The sequence below is a fragment of the Eleutherodactylus coqui genome, chromosome 11 (genome assembly GCF_035609145.1).
Source record: "Eleutherodactylus coqui strain aEleCoq1 chromosome 11, aEleCoq1.hap1, whole genome shotgun sequence".
Lineage (NCBI taxonomy): Eukaryota > Metazoa > Chordata > Amphibia > Anura > Eleutherodactylidae > Eleutherodactylus > Eleutherodactylus coqui.
The window spans coordinates 105,115,454-105,129,617 of record NC_089847.1 but is presented as its reverse complement, the minus strand read 5'-3'; positions in this window follow the sequence as shown (position 1 = coordinate 105,129,617).

Here is a 14,164-nt window from a genome sequence, read left to right as displayed (position 1 = left end):
GCCGACTTTATGAGGTATTGGTTGTCTGTGGAGCATGGGCTTTTTCAGCCATGACTGCTGAATGACTAACTTTCTAAGAGGCCATTCACATCAGATGTAATATATATTTGTGTATACGTTAGACGTACATAAAAAAAATGTATACAAAAGGTATGTCATTCCGATCAATGCCACATATATTCTTTGAGCACTTCCAGGTTTAGCTAGGTCCCATACCACGCTGTTCCTACAATATAGTGTACTGATAATTATCCTCCAATAATCTATGAAATAAATGTTCCACTAATAGTTGTACTTCTACTGGATTTAGAGTTCCAGTCTATAATATATAAAAGTTTCAGGTTCAACGCGTTTCCGCTCCGATATAGTGATTTCATCAGGAACCTATCTTATCCAATAGTGGATCTTTAGTGATGGAAAAAAAAACACCCTTCTCCTACATAGATAGGCTAGATAATGCCGTCTATACTGATAGAGCGTGAGGAGTAATAATACTATAAGGCTGGAGAGGACTTGGGGAGGAAGCGTTCCAAGCTACACACTGACGTCAGTGTGGCGGCGCTTACAGCAAGGAGGAGGTAAGTATATGGGTTGGCGAACGGGGGAGGGGGGTGTTAATGGTGGCTGCTTTGGGGAGAGGTTAATATTGCTGCTAAGGGGGGGGGGGGGTTAATATTGCTGCTGCTGGGTGTGTGTGTTAATATTGCTGCTGGGGGGGGGCTAATATTTGCTGCTACTGTGGGGGGGGGGGGGGGGGGGGTGTTAATATTGCTGCTCCTGGGGGGGGAGGGGTAATATTGCTGCTGTTGGGGGGGTTAATATTGCTGCTGTTGGTGGGGTAATATTGCTGCTGTTTGGGGGTTGGGTAATATTGCTACTGTTTGGGGGTTGGGTAATATTGCTGCTGTTGGCGGGGTTAATATTGCTGCTGTTGGCGGGGTAATATTGCTGCTGTTGGCGGGGTAATATTGCTGCTGTTGGCGGGGTAATATTGCTGCTGTTTGGGGGTTGGGTAATATTGCTGCTGTTTGGGGGTTGGGTAATATTGCTGCTGTTTGGGGGTTGGGTAATATTGCTGCTGTTGGCGGGGTAATATTGCTGCTGTTGGCGGGGTAATATTGCTGCTGTTGGCGGGGTAATATTGCTGCTGTTGGCGGGGTAATATTGCTGCTGTTTGGGGGTTGGGTAATATTGCTGCTGTTTGGGGGTTGGGTAATATTGCTTCTGTTTGGGGGTTGGGTAATATTGTTGCTGGGGGGGGGGTTAATATTGCTGTTGCTGGCCGGGGTTAATATTACTGACGGGGATAATATTATCGCTGAGGGGGATAATATTGCTGTGCGGTTATTACCACTGTGGGGGTCGCTCTTACTACTGAGGCCACAGTGGGGGTCGCTCTTACTACTGGGGCCACTTTGGGGGTCGCTCTTACTACTGGGGCCACTGTGGGGTACCCTGTTACTAATAGGGCTACTGTGGGGTACCCTGTTACTACTAGGGCCACTGTGGGGGTCGCTATTATTAATTGGCCAACTGTGGGGGTCAATATTTTTACTGAGGCCACTATGAGATTCACTATTACTACTGCGACCACTATAGGGGTCACTATTAGGGCTCGTTCACACGGGCTTAATCTTATTTCGGTTTCGCAAATACGCTGCGTATTTGCGCAAATGAAAATGGCTTATGCCTGTATATTTGGGCACGCAAAAAAAGAACGCAGATGGGCCCACTGAGATGGTGCGCAAATATGCAGTGAATACATAGGTTTCCTGTGCATTCACCACATATTTTCGCGGCTCATTCACTTCAATGGCCTATCGGGGTGCGCAGTACACAACAAAATAGGTCATGCTGTGTGACAATATACATCATGTGAATGAACTCATTGACATCAATGGCTTCTATTCACTGCATATTAAGTACGCAAATACGCTTGTGTGAACGAACCCTTACTATACTGTCTGACAATCGGCCCTTTGAAGGCAACCATAAGCCTGATGTGGCCCTCGGTGAAAATGAGTTTGACACTCCTGCTCTAGTGGCTAGTTTGCAGAACTGCAGCATGGTATTTCCTCCTATCTGCTGTGCTTTGATTGACTGTCAGGAGGTCATGTGATTGAAGGTCCTAAAACGATGAAGGGGAGAGGGGAAGAGTAAGGACTGAGCATGCTCACTGAGAACTTTCTGAAAGGATGAAGCCCTGATATAAAAAGAGGCATGCAGAATGCTGCAAACTAAGAGTACAGGGACTGTAAAAGTGTGCAAAGATGCTGCTGTGAAGCTGCCAGGAGAGGTGCAATAGTCTGCAGGAAAGTACTGAAGAGAAGCCCACAGCTGCTACACCAAGGACACTGAGACTGCCTGCTGCCTGCAGCTGCAAAGAGGGAAAGAGATTCTTTGCAACTGCTTTGATCTGGTGCGGGCATAAGAACTGCGACCAGAAGTAATAGGAACATGGTGGAATTGTACTACTGAGGCAGCCTGGGTCAGTGGAAGCAGTCACTCCCGCACAACTAAACTGCAAGTGGGGCCGGTCTCCAACAAATAGATCCATACATCAGAAAGGGACTCAATCTGTAAATTAGCAGGCCTGATATAGTAGATAGGGCAAAGAGAATGGACATGGGAACTTTAGCAAGTTTTGGGTGCTCAAATACTGGGTATTAGTGTATCTTGACGCCACCTGAAGCTAGGGGTTTGACAGGCGGAATGCCCCTCTCACAACCCTAGCTCCCGATAGGGTAAAGGCTGGAAGGTCTTACCAGCTAAAGAAGCAAAGTAACCTTGACCCTTAGCCTTCCAGGGCTGCAAAAAGAAAAGCAATCCTGACGCTGCAGCCCTCATTCTGACCGCAGCAGCCGTCCCCCGTTGAATGTAGATGCTTGTTTCCGGGCGCTGCCTCAGTGCTCAGAGGTAGGTCACGGGCGGCGGATCTGTGCTATGTGACTGCCGCATCTGGAGCCTCGCATCACTGTGAGCGCCGCAGGCATCCCCCAGTATCATCTTGAGCGTTGCTCCCAGGCGGTGGATGTGTGCTGTGAGGTTGTTGTGGTCGCTGGGTGTGTGCCCCTGCACTCTCAGCTGGTAAAGGTCTGCCGCCTCTGTGCTGCTTCACCGCCAATCCCCCACTCACAGCTCTAGCAGCTGCGGCACCATGCAATTTCAGTCATTTAACTGGGAAGGACGGTTTGATGTCCCTGCTGCCAAGGTGGCCTGCAACTTCATAACTCTGTAGGGTTCCTCCTTCAGGGCCGCAAGCGGCGACCAACGTTACAGCTGCGGCCACCGCTATATGCCATCCGAACAAATGTTTTGTGGGCTTCCAGGACCTGCAGGGAGACTGGCTCTACAGCCAATCAGCATCAGGGGGCGTCACCCCCTCCGCAATCTTGACTCCACCAGGACTTCCTGGTGGCATCAAGATACACTAATACCCAAACATGGTTTAAGGACTGTGTTAATTAAAGGAACAATGCACCAATATCAGGGAACCAACGTTCTTAAGGGACTGGATAGGGTACTGATCGCTGAAAGGGAAGTGTTAACCCTTTAAAGACAAACTATATATAGTTATCTAATTTATATCTATGTTCCACAAGACTGATCTTTTTATAGCATTATTGGTACTGTTTTCCAGAACCTGTTATTATTTTGTGTTGAGCGCAAAGTATTAATCCTAGGATTTAGCCTTAACTAGCGGCAGCTTATTCTAAGGTAAAGTTTGATTGTTTACTTGATAGCATATTATTATTTACTTGCTGTTCTCTGTTCTGAAATAAACAGTGCTGTAAATGCTTTTGTAACTCCTTCTGCTGCATTGTATTCTGAATGTGCTTGTGATAACCTTCATTAGGGTAAGGGCGCCTACCCACTGGCGTTTGCGATTTTCATGCGTGAAAAACGCAGCGTTTTCCGCTGCTTTTTCGTGGCATTTTCGCGGCTTTTTTGCGCCTTTTCCGTTAATTTCCATTGACATTCATGGGTGCATTAAGAGAAAAATAAGGACACATATGCAACTGACAGTTCCTATGTTAAAAATTGCAACGGACCGAAAAAAAAACGCAAATGGACAAGAACATTCTATCCTAATTGCTCTTCAAAAAAAACGCAAAACGCAAAGGAAAAAAAATTGCAAGTGGGTAGGCGCCCTTAACCTAGAAGCTGATTACATAATGCTTTATCATTAAAATTAACCTGTCAAGTTCCTTTTGACCCCTAGCTGCTGGATCCATTTAGATTAAAAAGTGGTTTGAAGAGTGGATTTATGGATGAACTTCTAATCAATTACATTATCGTTCTAATGTCAATTCAAGGACTCCAGACAAAGAAAAATCTCAGAAGGCAAGGGCACAAATCTAAATTTTCTCATAAATAGAAAGGAATAAAAAAATTGTTCCTCTCACAATGAAATGGTTGTGCTTGTCTGGCCACAACTCCAGTGGTTGCCTGATGTTAGGAGTTCCCCCTTCTGATCTGTTCTACCAGCTGTAAGCCATGGTGAGCTCATAGAGGTGTAGTCTCAAACACCTCAACCTGCTTGGTGTCAATCCAACAAATACCTGATGAAGACACCTTTGGGGGTTGAAACACGCTGTACTGTATCATTTATCCTGCCAGTTCAATACATTATGGTAACTTAACATTGTATACATTTGTACTATGCTACGGTATTTGGTTAGAACTCTGAAGCTGACTCTCAGTACTTCTTTGCCAGAAATTACTGTATAGATACTATTGTAGCTCTAGTGCGGTTAGTATTTTACTAATACCATGTGGTTGACACATTGTGTATCTACATGTGGCTGTTGCTATACTATGAGTACTTCTATGTGGATGGCACTATTATTTAAGGTGCAGATTTAGCTAATATTAACTTGACACTTAAAGGGGTTGTCCCGCGAAACAAAGTGGGGTTATACACTTCTGTATGGCCATATTAATGCACTTTGTAATATACATCGTGCATTAAATATGAGCCATACAGAAGTTATTCACTTACCTGTTCCGTTGCTAGCGTCCCCGTCTCCATGGTGCCGTCTAATCTTCAGCGTCTAATCGCCCGATTAGACGCGCTTGCGCAGTCCGGTCTTCTCCCTTCTCAATTGGGCCGCTCGTGCCAGAGAGCGGCTCCTCGTAGCTCCGCCCCGTCACGTGTGCCGATTCCAGCCAATCAGGAGGCTGGAATCGGCAATGGACCGCACAGAAGACCTGCGGTCCACCGAGGGTGAAGATCCCGGCGGCCATCATCACAAGGTAAGTAAAAAGTCACCGGAACTTGGGGATTCGGGTAAGTACTATCCGTTTGTTTTTTTAAACCCCTGCATCGGGTTTGTCTCGCGCCGAACGGGGGGGCTATTGAAAAAAAAAAACACCCCGTTTCGGCGCGGGACAACCCCTTTAATTTCTTAAATGAACAACAAACCATAAGCCCTAAAGGACACGCCCCCTCTTTGTTTTCATTTTCGGTTTCTCCTCCCCACTTTTAAAAAATTATAACTTTTTTACTCATTGATGTCTAAGGGCTTGTTTTTTGCGGGATGAGTTGTATTTTCCAATGGTTCTCTTTTATGTTCTCTATAATGTACTGAAAACCACAAAACTCACACAAATATGAACTTTATTCTGTTGAATGAACTTATTCACATGAGCGTTTTTTTTTTCTTCTATCCTTAAGTGTTCTCTTAGATCGCCTCACCCATTGTTTTCAATGGAACCTTAAAGCACAATGCATGGCACTCGCATTCTGTGTGATGTGCATGCGATTGTGATGGGATGTTTCCCATTGAAATCAATGGAAAACACTTGCGATCTTTAGACATGCATGAAGCACGTGCCTGAGGATCGCAATTTCACAGAAGCGATGTTGAATAAGTAACGCCTCGCATCGGTGTGAAAAACACACGTTGACAGGCGCTATATGAGTTTCATGGCTTGATATCTCTCTCGTGAATGTGAATCCGGCCTTAGCGTATGTTCATAGAGAGCATTTTTGGCAGAACCACATCAGATTTTTCCGATTTGGATCAATCACGATATTCTGACATTGAGCCTCGGGGTTCTTCCATGGATTTTCATGCGGATAGACATGCAGATTTATCCCCATCCAATTAGGCAAATCCGCTTGAAAGAGTTTCGGGGCAGCATAGGTGTCAATGGCATTGGCATGTCAGTTCTTTATTTTAACAGGCAGATTTCAATATCCCATCATGGAAAAATGTGAACTAAGGCGTGGATTTCAATAGCATCCAACTGAATGCTAAAATGGCCCAGATTTCAACCCTGTTTTTAAAATAATAAATAAATCATGATATTTGTATAGCGCTAACTTATTCCGCAGCTCTTTCAGGTAATTTTTTATTTACTACCCCCTACCAAGCTGGGTACTCATTTTACTGACCTCGGAGGGATGGAAGGCTGAGTCACCCTTGAGCTGCCTACCTGAACCAAGTGGGGATTGAACTCGCAACCTTCAGGTTGTGAGCGAGAGCCTAGGAATGCATTTCTGCTGTCTGACTCTGCAACATAAAATACGGACAATATGAACCATTTTCACCATCACAGCTCTCATGTTCTTTACTGAGCACATATGGTTGGGTAACCGCATACATTACTGAAAAGCCACCTTTCATCACTGTAAGGATCGTGCGGCACTGCCGTTCATGACATGTATGGGATCACGTTCCCTGATCCAACAGATGAGTGATCATTTAATAATGTCTGAAAGGTCACAGAAGAATAATATCCTACTATAGCTTTATATATTATGCAGTAACATGTCACTTTCATCATCCCAAGACTGCACAGCTCAAGGTCAGACAGGGCACGTCCAGCCAAAAAAATATGAAAAAAAAACATCCCGGCTTTCATCTTCTACCGCAAACACCTTGCTGTATTTATTCATCTACAAGGACTGTGTGTTGAGTTTTCATTTCCCAGATTTTCCTTTTTTAATTTCTTGGCTGTACGGCACCTAAAAGTAAGACTTTGTTCTCTCTCTGCCACCCAAGGGATTAATACGAGATCAATCATGACGGATGTCCTTTTATGCCATGGCTTTTTAAGAACAAAATAAAAAATACCGCTGAGTAATGGATTATTTCAGGATTTACAATGTTTACTTACTGCTGTGTATTTATGAGGAGGATATAATCCGCTGGGGGAATATTATCATGTTTTTTATTTATCGCTAGTCTTCGCATTGTTTTTATAGTTGAAAAGTGGCTATTAGATAAATGAGAACACATACAGAGGCGTATAAAGAACAGAGAGGGGCCCCCGCCACTTCACTGGGGCTCAGATTTAGATTCACAGCATGTTTGTAGCTCAGATTCCAATACGGACACATTAAATGCTGCTAATCTGACCTGTAGCATGATTAAAATTACAATCGCATCGACTTGCATTAGCTCTTCCAGCTTGACAAAATACTAATTTTTTCTAAAAGAAGTGCTTAGTTTTTAGGGACTGTCTTGAGTTAGCAGAGAGTCGGCAATAGGCTTGGACTGGCCCACAAGGCAATAGATGAATACACCAGTAGAGCCTAAACCAGGGTGGCACCCTACTAGGTGGGCCCACCTTGGCAGGGCCACTCCTGTATGAGCTGTGCACAGGAGCAGCACATAATTGATAAATGAGAGTCTACCATTTACAGTCCACTACATTCTTCATATTTAATTGCAATCAAAATTATTCAACCCCCCATTGCAAATTAGGTTTATTTGCTCAATTTACAAACATTCCGCCTTTTGCAAAAAAAACTGTAAGATAAAAAGACAATTTAAATAGCTTAACACAAGTAATTTAACAAGTGGTTTCCCACACTCAACACAAAATGTCATTTTTAATGACTATAGAAGTCTGCAAAATTAGTCAATCCCCTGAATAGAATCTCTCATTCTCATAAAAGTACACATTTGCAAATTAGATGTTGTCTCAAACACACCTGATGTTACTAATCAAGGCCTTCTTTAGTTGTATCAGGTGTGCTTAAGCTAATACACATCCAATACCTGGACTGACTTGGGTTTTGATGAATGTGATGTTTGTTTACATGTTAGAAATGTCTAGAAAGTGGTCCAAACCGTTTAGAGAAGAGATCATTGTCTAATGATGCTAATTTGCAATGAGGAGTTGGATAATTGCTACTATACTTCAGTGGAGCCATAAACAAGCACATTCACCTTTTTGTTGAAGTATATGGGGAATATATTGGTGAGGAATTTGTGAATGGGGATCAGGTAATATTTGTATGTAGCTATACATTTGGCCCGCAGAAGGAATTTTTCTATTGGGTTTTGGGCACCCCAGCTGACACTGCTTGGCAACCATGGCACTGGGCAAATATAGCAAAAGTGATATCCTTGTTGGGATCAATTCTGATTGGTTTTAGGGAGATTGTTCCATATTTATGAAAATGTAGTGTAATAAATTTAGTGTTTGGTAAACCTTACTCTAAAATGGTGAAAACTTTAAAATGGTGGATATTAAACCAATTTTGGGTGAGTTGCTGTGGATAAATATGCTCCAATATGTTAACATAAATGTTTATCTCTACATATAAGATAACTTCCAGGAGGCAAGCCCAACAGAAAGTGTAATGACTACGGTACCACTCGAAGCTGTTGCTTTTGTAAATTGCACATACTGTATAGGGACTGCAATTAAGGTTTCTATTTACTCAATTTTTGTTTTTATACTGAAATTGTGCATGAGTAGAAAAATAGGGCTGCTTTCTTCGAAAAAGGGTGCCATCCTGTCCACACATTGTATGGGAAGTTTGAAAATACACTTTGGACTATTCAGAGGCTCTCGTTTTTGGTGCTAGCGGCATATCTCAGGATATTGTTCCAGGCTCTAAAAATGTTGTGCAGCATCACTAGGTGAGCAGATTCAGCATTCATTTCATTTGCCCTTTGGGGTGATTACTACGTAAGGAAGTGCTCTATTTTTTTTTCACAGGTTGTATGTGGTACTGCAGCTCACCCCCATTGTCTTCAATGGAGCTGAGTTGTAATGCCGAAACAAAAAGTCCTAGGGGAGTCACTGGGTCATATTACCACCAAGAACAAACATATTGCCATATTGCCCTATATGCCAAAGAAACCCATAAGTTGTATCTTAGGAAAGGTATGCACTGTGCTACTGTGTTACACTTAAAGACTGCAGCATTTCAGAAAAAATGCAATTTAACCCCTTAATGGCGTGGCCCCTTTTTTTCCCCATTTTTGTTTTTTCCTCCCCCTGGGAGACAGGGTAATTGAAAAAGTGCATTTCTGGCATTCTTTATCTTAATTTTTTTCAGACCACATTCACCGTGTGGGGAAAATAACGTACTACTTTGATAGATCTGACTTTTACGGAAGCGGCGATATGTATATGTATTTGTCTTTAATGATTTAGATTTTATTTTTATAGATATGGCAAAAGAGGGGTGATTTAAACTTATATTACTTTTTTTTTTCTTACAATTAATAAAACTTTATTCATCTTATTTTCACTTTTCTTTTAAGCCCCCCTAGGGGACCACATCATGCGATGCGTTGATCGCTCCTGCAGTATGACGTAATCCTATAGCATAACGTCATACTGCTTTTTGATAGGCAGTCTCCTAAGGCAGCTTTGGAGCCTTTCAGAAGGCCCCCGGCTGCCATGACACCTGCACGGCTCCCCCGCTCTTACCGTTCAGGGAATTTAAATGCCGCAGTCAGAATTGACAGCGGCATTTAAAGGGTTAATAGCAGCGATCGGCCGCGCAGTCGATTGCAGCTACTGCCTGTGGGTGTCAGCTGTAATAAACAGCTGTCGCCCCGCGCTGTATGAAGAGAGGTCGCCCCCGACCTCTCTTCATACATACCCCGATGCTCCAGGACATAAATATTCGTCCTGCAGTTGGAAGGGGTTAAAGTTTGACTAGGAACGAAGCTCTCAAGTAAAAGAGGCAAGCCGCGTCAGTCTCTCCACCCACATCATACTGACTGACAGTTCACTCCCTGCTTGTGTATAGGGAGAGAGCTGTCAATTAACATGCTGTGGGCAGGGAGATGCCTGCATGGCCGGCCTCTTTGACTTTAAAAATGTGTTTATTCTGCTATGCCACAGTGTTTCCGAATAATACCTACATGGGAGCACAGTGCATACTGTCCCTGATTAGTGCTGTCAGTGGTTTGAGTAGGATGAACCTGGTAACAGGTTCCCTTTAAAACTACTGGGCTGTTGTGCGGCATAATGTTCGAGTAAATATCAGAATAAACCATCCAAATTTAATATATTCATGGTCGTAGCGTGTTAGAACTTGTCTCTTCAGGGTTATATCCCGAGATCAATAATATATAAGAATTGTGGCCTGATATCTATTTATATACTCAGTAACGTGGCTTAATACCTATAGCATTTCGACTATACTCGGAAAGCCCTGACCACTTATCTCATATATCTGCAGGGTCATAACCTGCTAATGTTAGGAGAAAAGTTGATATTTTGCTACTTGAATATGCAGGTCCCGGCTGCAGATCATGGGATACTGTATATAGTAAAGCTCCTGACTAGAGATGAGCGAGCACGAGAACTGCATTCTCGTCCGAGCAGGCTCGGGGTGTGGTGGGGGGTTGGGCACGGGGGTGGGAGCGGGGGGGGGGGAGAGTGAGAGAGCTCTCTGTCTCTCTCTCCCCCCTCTGCTACCCCCAGCTCACCCCCGCCGCCCCCCCCCTAGAGTGACTGCCTTATCCGAGCGTGCTCGCTCATCTCTACTCCTTACGTAAAAATAATATACTAATAGCCCCCACAACTTGTTTCATCAAGCCTGATTTCCTGCAAGACACCAGGTCTTATGTGATCTGCACCAGGGATTTGCATATTTAGTTAGTAGAATATCAACCTCATCCATTAACAATAGCAAATTATGACCCTGCTGGTATATTAGGTAAGTGGTTAGAGCCTTCTGAGTATAGTAGTTAATGGGTTATTACCCTGAAATGCTATAGATATATGGCCACATTGATGGGTATATTAATAGATATCAGACCACGATCCTTATGTATTGCAGATCTCTGGTTATGACCCTGAGATCTAATAGATACAAGATATAATAGGCCACACTCCTGACTATATTAAACTAGCCACGGTACCCGATACAGAACATGTACAATACAAAACGGGACATCTAAAACACAAAACCTCTTTGTTTGTGTTGTATGCAAATCCCCAGTTCTGGTCTGATTTGAGTAATATTTGGAATTTTTTGTTGCCAATAGTAACCAATCATAGCTCAGCTTTCATTTGTTACTCTGTTGAGATAAAATTAAAGCTGTGCTGTGATTGGTTGCTATATATTATACTGCTGATGTAAAATAAAAGCTGTGCTGTGATTGGTTGCTATGGGCAACATTATTTAATCCTCTTAGGCCCAGTCCTGCGGAACTGAAGAGTAGGGGACTCAGGGGAGGAGGATCCCGGCTGCACACTGACGTCAGAGTGTGCCCCGGGATCAGCTGTAACAGCGCGATTACCAGTGGGGAGCTGCGGCACCCCAGCTGGTAATCGCTCTAGTGGTGAGCGGCCGTTGGCACGCCGCGGGTCACAGAAAAGGAGGCAATGGGACGGATTTGGCCCGCGGGCCTTGTGTTTGACACCTGTGCACTAGAGGTTATTACAACCCAAGGTTTACAATCTTCATAACAACTTATCTCTTTTGGGAAGCCCCTTAGCAGTGAGTCCCTAATAGTTGCAAAAGCAGATTTTTCTCATTTAACTATATGTGAATATATCAGGAAAATGGAGCCCCAAAGGGATATCCCTATCTAAGCCTTTCATGAATAAAATGTGAATGCACGCATCTTTATCCCATTGACTCTTGGCGGGATTATAGAAGGCAACTGTGGCATGCTGTTTTCCCAACTCCCACACAAGTAAATGGAAGAAGGTCTCACATGCACCAAAAGTTGTCAAATAGTAAGTTTGTGTCTACATGTACATCATGCGAATGTACACCACAATAATGTACTTAAGCTTTACGTCATGATGAATGACTAAAACCATAACTCTCTGGTGGAGCTGTAAAGTACTACAAGAATTTATGAATGTTATAAAGTGGTGTGAGGGGTTTTATAACTTCTAACTCATCAGTGTTAATTACTGAGTAAATCATAACAAAATGGACACAGAACATAAAGTATAAATAAAACATGACGGTATTAGATAGCATTCTCAGCAAAATGAAAATGATAGTTCTACAAGAAAAAAGTCTTATAAAGGTCCAAGTGTCACATGGGTTCACCAGAGTAACCGAAATGCGTGTGATGGAACCAGGATGGTAACGAAGTGGCGTCCTTTATGTCTAGAGAAAAGACATAGAAAGGGGTTCTTTACTGTAAGAGCAGTGAGACTATGGAACTCTCTGCCTGAAGACGTGGTGATAGCAAATTCAATAAAAAGGTTCAAGAAAGGCCGGGATGTCTTTCTTGAGTGTTACAATATTACATGTTATAGTCACTGATTACTTCAGGAGGCTTTTTGATCCAGAGATTATTCTGATTTCCCGACTTTAGTCAGGATGGATTTTTTCCCCTTAAATGGCTTTAACCCTTTCCAATCCAATTTGTATCCTGGTTTTCTTAGGGGGCTTACTCTTTTTTCTGCTGTTATGCAATGACGCTATATGCTGGCTAAATCCAGTACTGCATGAGATGACACGTTGGATAGGCTCCAACGGCAGAGTGGCTGGCAATATACAGTAAGAGAACCCCGACGGATGTCTTCCAACATCGGAGCTGTACAGCCTTAAATCATAATTAGAGATGAGCGAACACCAAAATGTTCGGGTGTTCGTTATTCGGAACGAACTTCCCGCGATGCTCGAGGGTTCGTTTCGAACAACGAACCCCATTGAAGTCAATGGGCGACCAGAGCATTTTTGAATTTCGCCGATGCTCGCTAAGGTTTTCATGTGTGAAAATCTGGGCAATTCAAGAAAGTGATGGGAATGACACAGAAACGGATAGGGCAGGCGAGGGGCTACATGTTGGGCTGCATCTCAAGTTCACAGGTCCCACTATTAAGCCACAATACCGGCAAGAGTGGGCCCCCCCCCCTCCCAACAACTTTTACTTCTGAAAAGCCCTCATTAGCATGGCATACCTTTGCTAAGCACCACACTAGCTACAACAAAGCACAATCACTGCCTGGATGACACTCCGCTGCCACTTCTCCTGGGTTACATGCTGACCAACCGCCCCCCCTCCCCCCCATAGCGCACACCAAAGTGTCCCTACGCAGCCTTCAGCTGCCCTCATGCCACACCACCCTCATGTGTATTTAGAAGTGCGTCTGCCATGAGGAGGAACCGCAGGCACACACTGCAGAGGGTTGGCACGGCTAGGCAGCGACCCTCTTTAAAAGTGGCGGGGCGATAGCCCACAATGCTGTACAGAAACAATGAGAAATAGAATCCTGTGCCACTGCCATCAGGAGCTGCACACGTAGGCATAGCAATGGGGAACCTATGTGCCACACACTATTCATTCTGTCAAGGTGCCTGCATGCCCCAGTTAGACCGGGCTTTTTAATTCATAGACACAGGCAGGTACAACTCCCTATTGTGAAGTCCCTGTGGACCGACAGCATGGGTGGGTGCCAGGAAGCCACCGGCGGTACATAGAAATATCCCATTGCATTGCCCAACACAGCTGAGGTAGTAATGTCGTGCTTAATGCAGGTGGGCTTCGGCCCACACTGCATGCCCCAGTCAGACTGGGGTTCTTTACAAGTGTACAGATGTGTTAAAAACTCCGTGTGCACCTACAGCATGGGTGGCTCCCTGGAACCCACCGGCGGTACACAAAAATATCCCATTGCATTGCCCAACACAGCTGAGGTAGTAATGTCGTGCATAATGCAGGTGGGCATCGGCCCACACTGCATGCCCCAGTCAGACTGGGGTTCTTTAGAAGTGGACACATGTAGGTTAAACTCCCTGTGGACCCACTGCCTGGGTGGGTGCCAGGAAGCCACCGGCGGTACATAGAAATATCCCATTGCATTGCCCAACACAGCTGAGGTAGTAATGTCGTGCGTAATACAGGTGGGCTTCGGCCCACACTGCATGCCCCAGTCAGACTGGGGTTCTTTACAAGTGTACAGATGTGTTAAAAACTCCGTGTGCACCTAC